Source organism: Hyperolius riggenbachi, chromosome 11 (genome assembly GCF_040937935.1).
Source record: "Hyperolius riggenbachi isolate aHypRig1 chromosome 11, aHypRig1.pri, whole genome shotgun sequence".
NCBI classification, from domain to species: domain Eukaryota; kingdom Metazoa; phylum Chordata; class Amphibia; order Anura; family Hyperoliidae; genus Hyperolius; species Hyperolius riggenbachi.
Genome location: NC_090656.1, coordinates 161,351,256 through 161,366,574, shown reverse-complemented (window position 1 = coordinate 161,366,574; position 15,319 = coordinate 161,351,256). Strand labels below are relative to the sequence as shown.

At 48.1% G+C, this 15,319-nt stretch overlaps 1 protein-coding gene across 1 annotated transcript in view; it reads left to right on the top strand.

Moving 5' to 3' along the window:
- The window catches only part of IRX6 (iroquois homeobox 6), a 72,185-nt gene that overhangs the window by 29,348 nt on the left and 27,518 nt on the right, over nucleotides 1–15,319 (top strand). The gene's annotated exons all lie outside the window — the stretch shown is intronic.

Below are 15,319 nucleotides of genomic sequence, written 5' to 3'. Positions count from 1 at the left end.
CTTGCTGGTGACTTTCGTTAGCCTGCTTGCTCTGTGTAACGATTGGTGTCAGCAACACAGATACTCTGATTATTGGTGATCTGCAGTATCACCAATAATACAGATGCTATACCTGATTATGTAGTGATCTGCAGAATCACCAGGGGCGGACTGGCCCGGGAGGACGGGGGGCGATTGCCCCCCGGGCCGCCTCCTGTACTTTGCATCAGGGCCGATGCTTATGTTATAGAAGCGGCTCCCTCCCCCGAACACAGTTTTGGCAACTGCCTGCTGTCTGGTGAGTTGGTCCCACAGCAGCACTTTAAGCTGAGGGACCTCGCTCCGGCTACAGATTCTTCTAAGCAACAGAGGTTATGCCCCCTGCCAGCAGCGACAAACAGCCAGTGAGGAGAGAGCGGCTCAAGCGTGTCATTTGAAGTGGCCGAGGCTGCTGGAGGATTCCAGTCTTGCCTTGTGAAAGGAAAGATGACATGGTAATTTAAGTGGCATGGACATAAATGCAAAAATTAGTGATTAATAAAAAACGCGGACATCCGACTTGGATTTAAATGGCCGTAGGCTATATTTATTGCGGTTTAAATAAATAATTAATTTAATTGTTTATTAACGGGTAAACCAACATAAATAGTGATAAAACGATTCAGAAACAAATGTATCAATTGATACTTAATCAAACCATAAAGTCTTTATACCAGTGTAAATGTTCATTCAAAAGTCCAAAGAACAGCTAGCCCACCCACAATCGTGGCCGACTATAACCGCCAATAAAGTCAATCCACCTACGACATAAACAGAAGAAAAGGGATGGGGGGGTGGGTGGGTGCTTCCAGCTTGCTTGACTGAAGACTGAGGAGAAAGGTCAGAGCATCACAGGTTTGAGGTAAGCCCTTCTGTGATTGGCTAGCAGAAATTGGCTCTAACAGCCGGCTGCCAATCAACTGAGAGAGACCCTTCACCTCTGCTCAGCAACCCAATTCTCCTCACAGCTCCTAGGACCATCCAGCATCTGTAAGAGATGAAAAACACAGCAGCATCAAAAGGAAAGGGTACATGTCATTATATAGCCTCATACAATCTATATCCCCATATTACCATTCATATATCAATTAATATAAAACTAGCCTGAATGTATATGCATATAACATACAGAGCATACCTATGTATACATTAATATGCATACACATTCATACCTACAGGTATGAAGTAACCTTCCCTGAACTGTCCCACCACCAAATTACCAAGAGGCCTGTGTTCCATGCTCTCACTATGGCCGTACAACTTTCTCCCTCATTCCCAGCCTCCTGCTTGAAGCTGGGACACTGATCACAGCAAACATCAGGTACATACAGACCAGACAGATGGGCCTGGTGCACACAAGAGGAGTTTTTCTGAGCATTTTGAGTTTTTAAATCTGCTGCTAATGTTATCCTATGTGTATGTGCACACTGGAGCAATGAGGTTTTGTAAAAAACACCATAGCATTACATTGGGAAGAGCTTTTGAAACCTCTAAAAGCTCTTCCCAATGTAATGCTATGGGATTTTTTTTTACAAAACCTTATTGCTCCAGTGTGCACAGACACATAGGATAACATTAGCAGCAGATTTAAAAACTCAAAACGCTCAGAAAAACTTCTCTGGTGTGCACCAGGCCATACTGTCTTGTAAGCGGACACCTCCTCCCCATTTGTTTATTGTGCTTTGCAAAGGCCAGCTCTGATGACACTAGCCCTGCATCTTCCTGTCTCCTGTATACCTGTAACCCTTTCACTGCTGCCTGCTAGTGTTAGCTGATTTAGCTTTTTGCAGCACTGGTGCTTTGTATCATGCATATTTATGTATTGTTGTACTTTGGCTGCACAATGATGTATTGTACTACCTCAATAGCACTAAGCACTTTACTTTTAAAGGACTTCCAAGGCAAAATACATAACCTATTTTTTTACTCACCTGGGGCTTCTTCCAACCCTGAGCAGCTATCTCAGTCCCTCGCTACAGCCCTGGTCCTTTGCGTTTTCCCTGCTGGCCTTCCACCGGCGGGGTCGGTTCTTCTGCACCTGCCTGTGCATCCACGTCACCCGGCGCATACTGCGCTTGCACATTAGTTGTGTACAAGTACAGTATATGCCAGATGATGTTGACGCACAAGAGCCGACCCCACTGGTGGAAGGCCAGCAGGGACAATGCAAAGGACCAGGGCTGTGGCGAGGGACTGAGACGGCTGCTCAGGGCTGGAAGAAGCGCCAGGTGAGTAAAAAAAAATTATTTTTTACTTTGCTTTGGAAGTTCTTTAAAGGAAACCTTAAAGTGTACCTGTGTTGTGTACTGGTGTATTTATACTTACTTGGGCCAGCCCCATGAAGTGCTCCCTCGCTGTCCTCTCCGGTTGCTTTTTTGTCTTCTAATATTACACAACCCCACCCCCCAGTACTCTGGCCACTCACAGCCAGTCATGCGCTTCTGCACATGCCCTACCACGCATGCACCAACGCTGCGCTCCCGTGCCTGGGAGTGCTCTGTGCCTGCACAGTATTACTCCCAGCTGTGGGAGCGGAATGGGGGGAGGGGGAAGAGGCGGTCATGCTGCACCTGTGCAGAAGAGTGCAGCCAGCCAGATTACTGTGGGGGACTACAAGACAACGGTGCGGGCAACCTCATGAGGCTGGAGGAAGCCCCATGTAGGTATAAATATACCACTTCTCAGGTTTCCTCTAAATAAACCTAATGTGGTCAGTGTAACTTACCTAGGGCTTCTTGTGGTCCTTCTGGTTCTTCTCTAATATCCATTCAGCAGCATAGGAAAACATGGGCATTACTTTGAAAATCCGTTTTCTTTCAGTTATAACTGAGAACAACTGATTAGGTGGAAAAGGGGACTTACAGAGAAACCATAACCAAGAAGTGCACTTCATCCCAATCAGTAGCTGATACCCCCTTTCCCATGAGAAATCTTTTCCTTTTCACAAACGGATCATAAGGGGGCTCTGTATGGCTGATATTGTGCTGAAACCCCTCCCACAGGTAACTGTGAGGACCATAGTCCTGGCAGTTTCCTGTCTGTGAACCTTGTTGCATTGTGGGAAATAGCTGTTTGCAACTGCCAAAAAAGTAAGCAGCAGCTACTTCCACTGACATCACCTACCAGCAGTAAAAATGTCACCATGTAATATATGTCAGAATGTAAATCAGGGAGAGGAAAGATTTTACAATGGGAAAACACTGACTAAATCATTTATACATAATTATTGTAAACACGGGGGAACAAAAGTGACACGGGGACAAAAGAGATACGGGGGAACAGGTGACACAGCGGGACAACAGGCAGAAGGGGAACAGGTGACACAGGGATATGAGGTGACGCAGAGGGGCACAAAAGAGACACAGACGTAACACAGAGGGGGACAAAAAAGGCACAGGGGTAATAGGTGACTTAGAGGAGGACAGAAGAGGCACAGAAATGACAGTGTTCTAACTTAAGAACGAACCTACATTCCCTATCTCCTTCATTAACCGGGGTCTACCTGTATTTCACTAGCTTGTTTATTAGGCATGTCTTGCTAGTACTGAACATTTTTTTGCCATCAGAACTGCCTGAATATTTTATGGCATTCCTCAGAGATTTTTGGTCCATACTGACATGATAGTGTCATGCAGTTGGCCCCGCCCACATCATGCCATGGTCACACCCATTTTGTCATTGCCTCACTGTCATAGCCCCCCCAACTCCCCCCTCGGGCCTCTGGGTTGTGTTTTCCCCCCAGGCCAAAAGGTTCCAATCCTCCCCTGAGAATCACCAATAATACTAGTATAGCTTGACACAGGACACCTAGTGTGGTAGAGTGTTTGGTGCAACAGTAAAGAAAGGTTATCTCCCGAGGAGCGGGAGATACAGACACTACTGCAGCCAAGGATTCCCTGAAGAGCAGGGAATTGGACTGCACTGCAGCCAGTGGACCCCTGAGGGGCAGGTGGCCACTGACTGTGTTGAAGCTGACCTCCTTAAGAGGAGGATATACAGACTGTACTGCAGCCAAGGATTCCCTGATGGTTTGGGAATCAGACTGTACTGCAGCCAAGGATTCCCTGATGGACTGGGAATCAGACTGTACTGCAGCCAGTGGACTCCTATGGGGTAGAGACCACAGACTGAACTGCAAGATGGTCTACCTGAGGAGCAGGTGGCCCTTGCAGCTAATGGACACCTAGAGAGTTAGGTGTCACAAGTAGTACAGTAAGGCTGATCATCCAAGGAGTGAGTGACAGCCAGAAGAGTCAGACAGGCCAGGTCGGCAACACACGGGCAGACAAGGTACAGAGACAGAAAACTGATTCGGTATCCGGGTACAGGCTAAGTCGGCAACAGGTAGACAGATAGGCAAAGGTACCGAATCAGTAAGCAGGAGAATGGTCAGGAAAGACAGCGATCATAACGGGTAACAGTATCTCTCAATCCTAGTCTTAGGTGTGAGGTCCTTGGTCTCAACATCTGGGAACTAGTCTAGTAGATGACAATAGCAATACAGCAATATCCTAGTCTTAGGTGTCAGGTCCTTGGTCTCAACACCTGGGAACTAGTCTAGTACATACACAATACAATAATACAATAGAGGCTATCAACGGAATCTGGCTAAGTGTGAATTCCCAGCTCCGGCTGGTTCAAACACACTGTAAGATCTGACTGAGGTCTGAGTGCTCACACGTAAGCATTCGCAATGGCAGACAACTTGCAACTAACAGGCAAGTCCTATATATACCTACAGCGCTCCGCAGCGCCGCTCCAGCCACTCAGCCATTCCGGAGCCTAGTTGGGATCAGCTGATCGGCATGATCAGCTGATTCCCCTTCTGCTAGCATAAAGTTCATGTCACCTGGCGCGCGCGCGCGTAGCTCTCCATCTGTGTGCACTAGAAGGACCAGGCGAACCAGTGACATGTTGCTGCGCGTCAGAGGCTGCCGGCTGGGACGCGGAGATAGTCGCCCTGCCGCTTGCCCGCGCGGCGGTATCTCCGCTATTCATTACACTTTGCTTCTGTGGACGTGACTTTGAGCGGTTGCTACTAGTTATGCTCCAATCTATAGTCCTGTCTTGTATCTGTCTGAATGCTTCCTATCGCAAGAGCAGCGCAACATCGCACTGCGCTGCCATTGCGTCTTATTTGTAGCGATATCGGAAGCCCAGAGCTGCAGTTGCTCTGGGCAGCCTGTGTAGCCTCTTCCATTATCCAGCCCTTAGCCTTGTTGTGCTGGGTGGTCAGAAAGTATGACCCCCCAGCATTACAGTAATGTGATTTCAGCCCTTAAGAGATTAAAACATGACTCTGCGTAATCTAGGTAATTTTTCGTGGAACTTTTGCCATGAATCTCCCTCTGGCATGCCACTGTTCAGGTGTTAGGACCCTTTAAAAACTTTTTAATATGTTTTGAGGCCAGAAACAGGTGTTAGTGTTCGCCTGCCCATTGAAGTCTATAGCGGTTCGCGAACAGAAGCAGAAATGTTCACAGACCGTTCACAAACTGATTTTAGGAAAGTGTGTCCATCACTACAGATGCATCTCTAGGCAATGGCAGAGCTATACATCTGTAGATTCCCCAAAATAGCTGTGCTTGACTTACTCTTTTAAATTACAAATGGCCACCTATGTTTATGTGTTTACCAATCAGTGGTAAACACACTGTATTATACATTAGCGATCAGTCCTCAGATTCTTCATTAATCCTATAGACCATCCTAGGAGACACCTTTATAGGGTTACAGTTTGGGGGCCATAGTGCTGTACAGATGCATCGCTAGGCAGAGTGATACATCTGTAGTGCATTGGGGCCCCAAACTTTCACCCTAGCCATCTTATCCAATCGTTACAGGCGGCAGTCATTAAAAGTTTATAAACAGGTATAGATATTGCAGGAGTTAACAAAAGGTTAATAGGCTATGCTGGGGTTGAAACTTAACTGGGGATTAAAAAAAACTATTTTTATTTTACTGGGACACGTCATATAATTATTTTTTTTTGCTTACTTTGTTGAATGGGAATAACAGCAACAAGATGAAAAAACAAAGAAAAAAAAATCGGTGACTAATATGGTATACCACAATCAGTGTTTGGAACCACGGGAACTGTACCATCTGTATCTATGGATTGCTAATGTGTTTTGACAATTTTTTTTCTCCCCTATTTGCTGACAAGTGTGTCGCAACTGTTTCTTGCTCTTGCTGTGGACTTATACCCACGTACCCACATGGAATTGTGAGGAACCGCTCGGCTGCCTGCGCAGGCAGGCAGCTTTTTGACCACTGTTCAGGTCTGCTTCTGCAGGTCTCTGGAAGAGAGACCTTTTGTCAGTTTTGCAGCTTGCTGCTGCTGAGGAATTTGCATACGTTGGTCATGCAAATTTCCTAGCCACATCCTCTGGAGGTTTGTACTATAAATAATATGTGATATCACAGACCTGGGCTGGTCATAAGGGTTAGTCCTGTGAAACACTCCTGGAGTGTCAGCCTTGCTCATTGTTTGAAGATTAGCCTAGAGTAATTCCTGGGACTGCACTAGGCAGGTTCCCTAGTGCAGTTAGGATTGCATATCTGTTTTGTTTGTCTCTTGCGATTGTCCTGTCCCAGCGGTGGTCGACAGGAAGTCGTTCTGATCTTTGTTCTTGGAGTATAGCTGGAGCAGCGGTTGCTACCAGCTATCTCATCTGATCTGTCTTGCTTGGATCGCACTCGCCTTGTGCTAGTGCTGTGGATCCATCTGATCTCCATCTCTCTTTCTATACTTGGATCGCACTTGCTCTGGCGGAAAGAGCAGTGGATCCAGCTCGCTATGTTTCTATACTTGGATCGCACTCGCTCTGGCGGAAAGAGCAGTGGATCGTATCTCTCACTTATTCCTGTTTTCGTGTATCTGTCTTGTCTGCTACGAACGCTTGCTGGAGGCTCGGTAAGGTAACCGTTAAGCAAGCGCTCGCGTCCTCTGTTTCATGTTTGTCTGTCGGTGGTTAGTTAGTCGTGCTTGTCTCTGTTGTGCTTATCACGCGGAGACCGCGCAGAAAACGCGTTCGCTGTTGCGAATGAGTGCGGTGTTCGCGTTTAGTTAGCGTTTGTTGTTTTCCTTGTCTTCTCATTGTATTATTTGCTGTGCCTTTGCTACTCTTGTGCTCTGCCTTGCTGTAGCCTTGTGTCACCTCTGGCAATCGCCTCTCTCACGATTGCGTTCCTACTTCATATCTGCTGTTGTGTGTGCACCGTCGCGGGTTGGCGACTAGATTGGGGAACATACATACATTCTATCCCTGTGCTCATTCTCTTTCGCAATCGCTTCTCTTGCGATTGCGTTCTCACTCGGTTTCCTCTGTTGTGTGTCCGCCGTCACAGATTGGCGGCTAGATTGGTGGACATACATACATTCCTCATCTGTGCTTATTCGGTCTTGTGTCGCTGTTAGCAACCGCCATCTCTGGCGATTGCCTTCTCACTTTATCTTCCTGGTTGTGTGTCCGCCGTCGCAGGGTGGCGACTAGATTGGTGGACACACATACCCTCTGTCGCTTTGGTCTCTCTCTTTCAGGGCTATCTTGCCCTGCGTTTCTTCCCTTCGTGCAAATCCTGTCTGGCGTCTGTGGCAGGGCAGAGGAGCTGTTCCTCTGCACTCCACAGCTCCACCTGCCGACAGGAATTTCCCTCTACAGGTGCATTGCACCTTTTGCTGGGTTCCCTCAAATTATACGCTTGTGGAGGATTTCCGCAGTGTCAGCGCACGTCTTGTGCGCTGATCACGGAGAGAATTCCACAATCGTTACAGGAATATGCTGACTACTGCACCCACTAGACTCTAAACTAGACTAGAAATCTGTGCCTAGAGTTTGCAGCAACGAACTACATATTACAATACAATTTCGGGGCACTACTTGGCCTACTCCATCCCTTGAGTCAATCTTTGGGAGCTTTTATTCAATATACCGTATGTTTGTTTCCAGTTATGTGTGTCAGGAACCGGCCCGCGGCACGCCTGCGTATACGGTTCCCGACTGCGGGTTTGACCAGACTGAGAGAAGAAGCTGCCTTAGTCAAGCTAAAACAAGGCTGGAACCCCTCAGAACACCTCTCACTGCCACCACTAGCGGTTCGCTAGACACTTCCACTCTGCTGTCGAGTCCTCAGCGTGCACTTCGCGTTTTCGGATTTGGGTCAGCTTTGCGCTTAGGCCAAATACGGGAACGCCACACACCCACACACACACACAGTTGCAATCTTACACTGTCGTGAAGCAAAGACCCACTAACAGTCGTTCCGAACGATACTGTTAGCCACTCTGCTGTCGCTACTCGCACTGGCGTTGTTCGTACGTTGGGTCAGCTGCGCGCTTAGGCCAACGTATGACAAACGCCCCCACACACAATGCAATTACAATTTCATACGGTAGTGTTGCTCAAACATACAACTAGGCATGAACTTATACACGGTTACACTTCAGTCTCTTCTAGGCTATGAGTGTTAGTTTAGTACAGCAGAAGTCAAGCTTATTAAATAATAATTTAATATTCCAGAAAAAACATAGAACAGTGCAGAACTTAATATATACAAAAAGATTACAAAAAACAAAGTAAAAATAGTTACAAGATAAAAGTTACAAAGATAACACACCAAGCAATTTGCTTACCAAAAATACAGGAATCCAGATAGAAGAACCTTGGACTTTGGTGGACGGACACAATTCTGATTAGACCAGGAGTTCACTAGCTTGGGCCAGGAGACCGGCTGCCACTACCGTCAGAAGAGAACTGATTTGAGGTAGATGTCCCCTGGTTTTTATAATGAAATATTCGCCTCGAGGCTGTAAGCCTGTGTGGACGGGGGGAAGCTAGATTTAATTACATCCTCAGTCATAATTGGATCTCCAGAGATCTAACATCCACCTGCGAAAAATGTACAATAGCCCACATACATGAAAAGACTTCCAATAGATGTAATTTACAGGTTATAGCTTGCACCTCCAGGCAATAATTCAATTTCCTCACAATGAAATAGTGTTTAACACACATGCCAACTTTTGGTGCAGCTACTCTTCCTGACTTAGCCTACAGTTCTTCACTTCCTCAACAGAAGTGTAAATGTTTCAAGTGTCAAGGACTTCAACACACTTCACTTCTGCCATTGTCTTATTACCCCAAGCATTATTCACTGAAGTCCTCTTTAGATGCAAATGTAGGTCTTTGAAGTTCCCTGACTATGTCCTGATTGGTATAATGGAACAATAGGGCTTCTAATTAGCTCCCTGCTCTCCGAGGAACTGAGGGTAATTGTATTCCACACTGTCACACAGACAAGTACAGCTTCCCCCAAAGCCAGATGATGACCCATACATACGCATCTGAAGTACAGTACATAGCAGTCAGACAGGCAAATTAAAATATTATCCTTACATCATAAGCACCCTAGTATATTCCTGACACGCCCCCTCTTCCAAATGGCGCCGGCAGATGATTCTAACGAATCGTCCTGCCAAAGCCGACACTGACGGCCGGGCCTGGGGGGGGGGGTAATTCCTTAGCTCCAAGCTACAGGACTGGAAAGCTAGGTCAGGTTGCTGCAATGTGTCATTGCCCCTGACAACCTGACGTAACCAACCAGGGGAATGAGGGTCAGTGACAACCGTGAATTCGCGACCATAGAGACAGTGCTGCAGCTGGGGGAGGGTTCCAACCGTCGCTACACGCACTTTCTCTATAGTGGCAGGAGCTATCTCTCGGTCCCTTTGGGGATCGATTATCTGCTGGTCTGCCTCTTCCCCTTCGGACAGCTCAGAGGGAATAACTTCCCAGAACCCTCTCAGCCCGCCCCTCCCAGCTGGTGACCTGCTGGCTAGCCCCCTGAGCTCTTCCAGGCTGCTGTCAAATTGAACAGCCCCAGAGAGCTCAGTGCTGCCTGTCACACATTCTAGGAAGGCTGCAGACGGAGAGGCTCCTGGGCCCTCAGGGCCAGGTTCCGAATTAGATGTGGCTGACCCAGCAGCATTTGCCACTTCGGTGGACAGTCCCTGGGCTGTAGACTCGCTAGCGCTGCGGGTTACCACGGCAGCTGAGGGAGCGCCCACATTACACACATCGTAAATCACATCGCCTTTGGTCTTGAAACCATCTGAAGGGGGAGGATCTGGCCTGGTGCCATCTGCCCCTTCAGTGGGCAGTCCACCTGCTGCAGCCCAGCGAGCGCCGCTGGTTACTCCTGCAGCTGACGGAGTGTCCACATGACACACAGCATTATGTAGCACAACACATATGACCTCAACATTATCCATCTTACACATATTGACATTTAGAACATTACATTCCACATCAACATTATCTGCTGCATTATACCCAGTGCTACCCAGCACTTCACAAGTAGCATCAACAGTTCTTGCATCGATCGCCTCGATAGTCCATGCGTCATAAAGGACATCATCAGTTTCTGCATTCTCCGGATCAACATGTCCCACTCCAGGCCTAGGCACTGGAGAATCACTAGGGCTGGCTCCTAGTATACAGTCCGTAGCCCCTGGGGCCTCACCAGCACTCCCCACTTGCACTGCGTTATCACACAGTACCTTGCAAGAGTCCTGAATTTCTGCTGGGGATGCAGGCTCCCCGGGGTTTGGAGTAGGCTCATACCGGGCCACTAACCGTCCCAGGTCAGTACCCAGCAAAACGTTGGTGGGGATTTTGTCGGTTACCCCAACTTCTTTCAATCCGCTGCCGGCCCCCCAATTCAGGTGGACCAAGGCGGTGGGTATGGCTGGGGTGACACCCCCAATTCCTCTGACAGCAATCATTTTCCCAGGTATGTACTGCTCCGGGTTCACAAGCTGGGGATGTATGAGAGTCACTTCTGCTCCAGTGTCTCTCAGCCCAGTGGCAACTGTACCCCCAACCGTGACAAGCTGCAGATTCTCTGCATAGCCAGTGGCATTCCTGGTAGCACACAAAGCCGTTGGGACTTCACTGGCGTTTGAGGCCTCACTGGATTTTGGGGCCTCCCTCTTCCTCTCTGGGCAAGTCGTGCTGATATGACCCACCCTGTCACATACAAAGCATTTCCGAGTGTCAGGTTGCTTGAATCCAGGAGACAGCGGTGCTTGCCTCCTCTGGGTGCTGGGTGAAACAGGTTTAGCAATCTGTTCTCCTCTCCAGCTGGGCGTAGTAGTCCTCCGGGACTCAGGTGCTCTATGGGCGGTGTAGGCATCGGCCATTTCCGCAGCCTCATCCACTGTCTTTGGTTCTCGATCCAGCACAAACAGCCGGACCTCAACAGGACATGTGTGTAGGAACTGGTCTTTTATCATCAGCTCCTGCAGGGCATCCAAGGTTTTAACTGACAGTCCTTTTAGCCACTGCTGGAAGGCAGTGCGCAGGTTGCACGCATGATCCAGGTAACTGTCATTAGGACCTCGCTGCACTGTTCTGAAACGTTTGCGATACACCTCTGGCGTGAGGTGGTATCACGCAATAATGGCTTTCTTAATTGCCTCAAAGTCTGTTTCTTCCTCCTGGGGGAGACTCACAAACGCCTCCAGGGCCTTGCCTCTCAGCCCTGGTGTGAGGTATCTTGCCCACTGCTCACGGGGCACCCCATACTGCCGACAAGTCCTTTCAAACCCCTGCAGGAAAGTGTCTATGTCAGAGTCCTTGTCCATAGCGGGGAACTTATCCAGGGGGATTCTGTGGACTCGCTCACCTTCGCGTTCTGCGGGTCCAGCAGACCGGTTCTGCTGCTGAAGTTTAGCCAGCTCCAGCTGGTGTCGCTGTGCAACTTGTTCCCTCTGGGCTTGTCGTATTTCCCTCTCTGCTTGCCGATGTTCCAGAATCAGCTTTAGGCGCAGTTCGGGCTCAGCCGAACCTAGTAGCTGTAGGTCGGCTTCCAGAGATGTCATCTCCGTGTTCGGTGGATCATCCCGGACATCGTCTCCCCTCGCATTCTGTGGCGGGAGCGATTCCTCCTCTGTCGTGTCGTGAGCTGCATCCGCTGACGTTGAAGCACGGGCTTGCTCTGCCTCATCATACTCCTCGAGCGCACAAACTAACTGCTCCTTAGTCTGGCCGCTCACCGTCTCGATGCCTTTGTGCTCACACAGGTTGAGTAGTATCTCTTTGTTTTGCCTTGCATAGCTGGATGCTTTCTGAGCCATCGTGTTGCAAAATAAAAAGAAAAAAAGGGGGGAAGGGAAAGCAAAATACCAAGTGTGTATCTTTGAACCAAAAAAAACAAAAACGTATATAGATTCTGCACTGAGTAGACTTCTGTAGGCTAGTTGCTTCTAGCAAGCTTCCAGCCTTTAGTACTCAGAATAGCGAGCTAAACTACGTACTAATGTACTAAATGATCCCACCGCTGCCACCAATTATGTCAGGAACCGGCCCGCGGCACGCCTGCGTATACGGTTCCCGACTGCGGGTTTGACCAGACTGAGAGAAGAAGCTGCCTTAGTCAAGCTAAAACAAGGCTGGAACCCCTCAGAACACCTCTCACTGCCACCACTAGCGGTTCGCTAGACACTTCCACTCTGCTGTCGAGTCCTCAGCGCGCACTCCGCGTTTTCGGATTTGGGTCAGCTTTGCGCTTAGGCCAAATACGGGAACGCCACGCACCCACACACACACACAGTTGCAATCTTACACTGTCGTGAAGCAAAGACCCACTAACAGTCGTTCCGAACGATACTGTTAGCCACTCTGCTGTCGCTACTCGCACTGGCGTTGTTCGTACATTGGGTCAGCTGCGCGCTTAGGCCAACGTATGACAAACGCCCCCACACACAATGCAATTACAATTTCATACGGTAGTGTTGCTCAAACATACAACTAGGCATTAACTTATACACGGTTACACTTCAGTCTCTTCTAGGCTATGAGTGTTAGTTTAGTACAGCAGAAGTCAAGCTTATTAAATAATAATTTAATATTCCAGAAAAACATAGAACAGTGCAGAACTTAATATATACAAAAAGATTACAAAAAACAAAGTAAAAATAGTTACAAGATAAAAGTTACAAAGATAACACACCAAGCAATTTGCTTACCAAAAATACAGGAATCCAGATAGAAGAACCTTGGACTTTGGTGGACGGACACAATTCTGGTTAGACCAGGAGTTCACTAGCTTGGGCCAGGAGACCGGCTGCCACCAGAGCAGGGACAAGGTCCTCCAGCACCCAAGGCTGAGACACCAAAGTGCGCCCCTCCATCCCTCCCACCCCAGCTGTCACAGACTGATTGCTATTAGACTAAGAGGGCCACCTCCCCAACACCTTAATATCTAGTTATCTGGCTTGCAGTCACTACTATGTATCCCCTTTTCTTATGTCTTTCTGCTTCATACACAATTAGTAATGACAGCTGAATTAATTGTGTGCCCCCTCCTACACTGCGCCCTGCGGCTGGAGCCTCTCCAGCCTATGCCTCGGCCCAGCCCTGGCTGCCACTACCGTCAGAAGAGAACTGATTTGAGGTAGATGTCCCCTGGTTTTTATAATGAAATATTCGCCTCGAGGCTGCAAGCCTGTGTGGACGGGGGGAAGCTAGATTTAATTACATCCTCAGTCATAATTGGATCTCCAGAGATCTAACATCCACCTGCGAAAAATGTACAATAGCCCACATACATGAAAAGACTTCCAATAGATGTAATTTACAGGTTATAGCTTGCACCTCCAGGCAATAATTCAATTTCCTCACAATGAAATAGGGTTTAACACACATGCCAACTTTTGGTGCAGCTACTCTTCCTGACTTAGCCTACAGTTCTTCACTTCCTCAACAGAAGTGTAAATGTTTCAAGTGTCAAGGACTTCAACACTCTTCACTTCTGCCATTGTCTTATTACCCCAAGCATTATTCACTGAAGTCCTCTTTAGATGCAAATGTAGGTCTTTGAAGTTCCCTGACTATGTCCTGATTGGTATAATGGGACAATAGGGCTTCTAATTAGCTCCCTGCTCTCCGAGGAACTGGGGGTAATTGTATTCCACACTGTCACACAGACAAGTACAGCTTCCCCCAAAGCCAGATGATGACCCATACATACGCATCTGAAGTACAGTACATAGCAGTCAGACAGGCAAATGAAAATATTATCCTTACATCATAAGCACCCCAGTATATTCCTGACAATGTGCAATTGCATTTTTCATGTTTTGCTATCTTTATGATATTAATAAATGCACACTTTTGTATTTCTGCATACTGAAGTACTTGTCTGCTGTTTGGTATAAATCCCATTTATTTCTATCGTTCTTATTAATTTTATTGAATGATTTTTGCTATTTTCTAGCAGCAATCATTCACAGGACCGTGCACGTGCACGATCGCATGCACGAGTGTACACAATCACATGCACGTGCAGGGTGCGCTAGTGCACGCACAGCAGCTGGCAGTGATTTTTGATGGGGGATGTAGATTCTACATTCTAAAACCTACAGCAGCACTAATTAGTACCTGACACTATAAACAGTTTTAAGGAGGGGATGGGTCATGTGACTGAGGAGCAGAATCCGGGTCCTAGCAAAATTAGGACTGTTGAGAGCGGTGAAGTGTTTTGACAATGCAATCACAAGACCACCCCAAACAAGTATTGTCTTGCCAGTGCAACTATACTGCACCTCCTTGCCTTGAAAGTCACTATGAATGTACAGACAAAACAGGGTTTCATTTCAGCAAGTGTCTGCCTCTACTTAAATACACACTGGGGTGCTTTACCATTGTGTAGCATGAACAGTGATCAGTAGAAAAAGGATTGAGCATTTAAAATGGGCTGTCAGCACAGGCACACAGTGATCTCCAGAATCCAACTCCTCTCCATCCCTGTCCACTGCTGCAGCTGCTGGGTAATCGCATGGTCTCTTCCCCAATTCAAACTGTGTGCTGATAGTGAAGGGGCATGAGGGTGCGGAGCCAAGCAGTGTGCTTAGTGCACAGGTTTCTGACAGGCACATTAACCTTCCTGGCGGTAAGCCCGAGCTGAGCTCGGGCTATGCCGCGCAGGAAGATATCTCAGCCCCTGGTGGAGCGATTTGCTCCATTTAAAATGCTGTACGCACAGCTAGCACTTTGCTAGCCGCGCGTACAGCTTGATCGCCGCCGCTCTGCGGCGATCGCCCGTACGCAGCGGCGCAAGAGGGCCCCCCCCCCCCGCCAGAGCCCTGCGCTGCCCGGACCAATGAGTTCCGGGCAGCGCTATGGGCTGGATCGGAGGTGTCTGACGTCAGGACGTCGGCTGACGTCCATGACGTCATTCCGATCGTCGCCATGGCGACAGGAGAAGCCAAACAGGGGAGCGCGTTATATACGCGTTC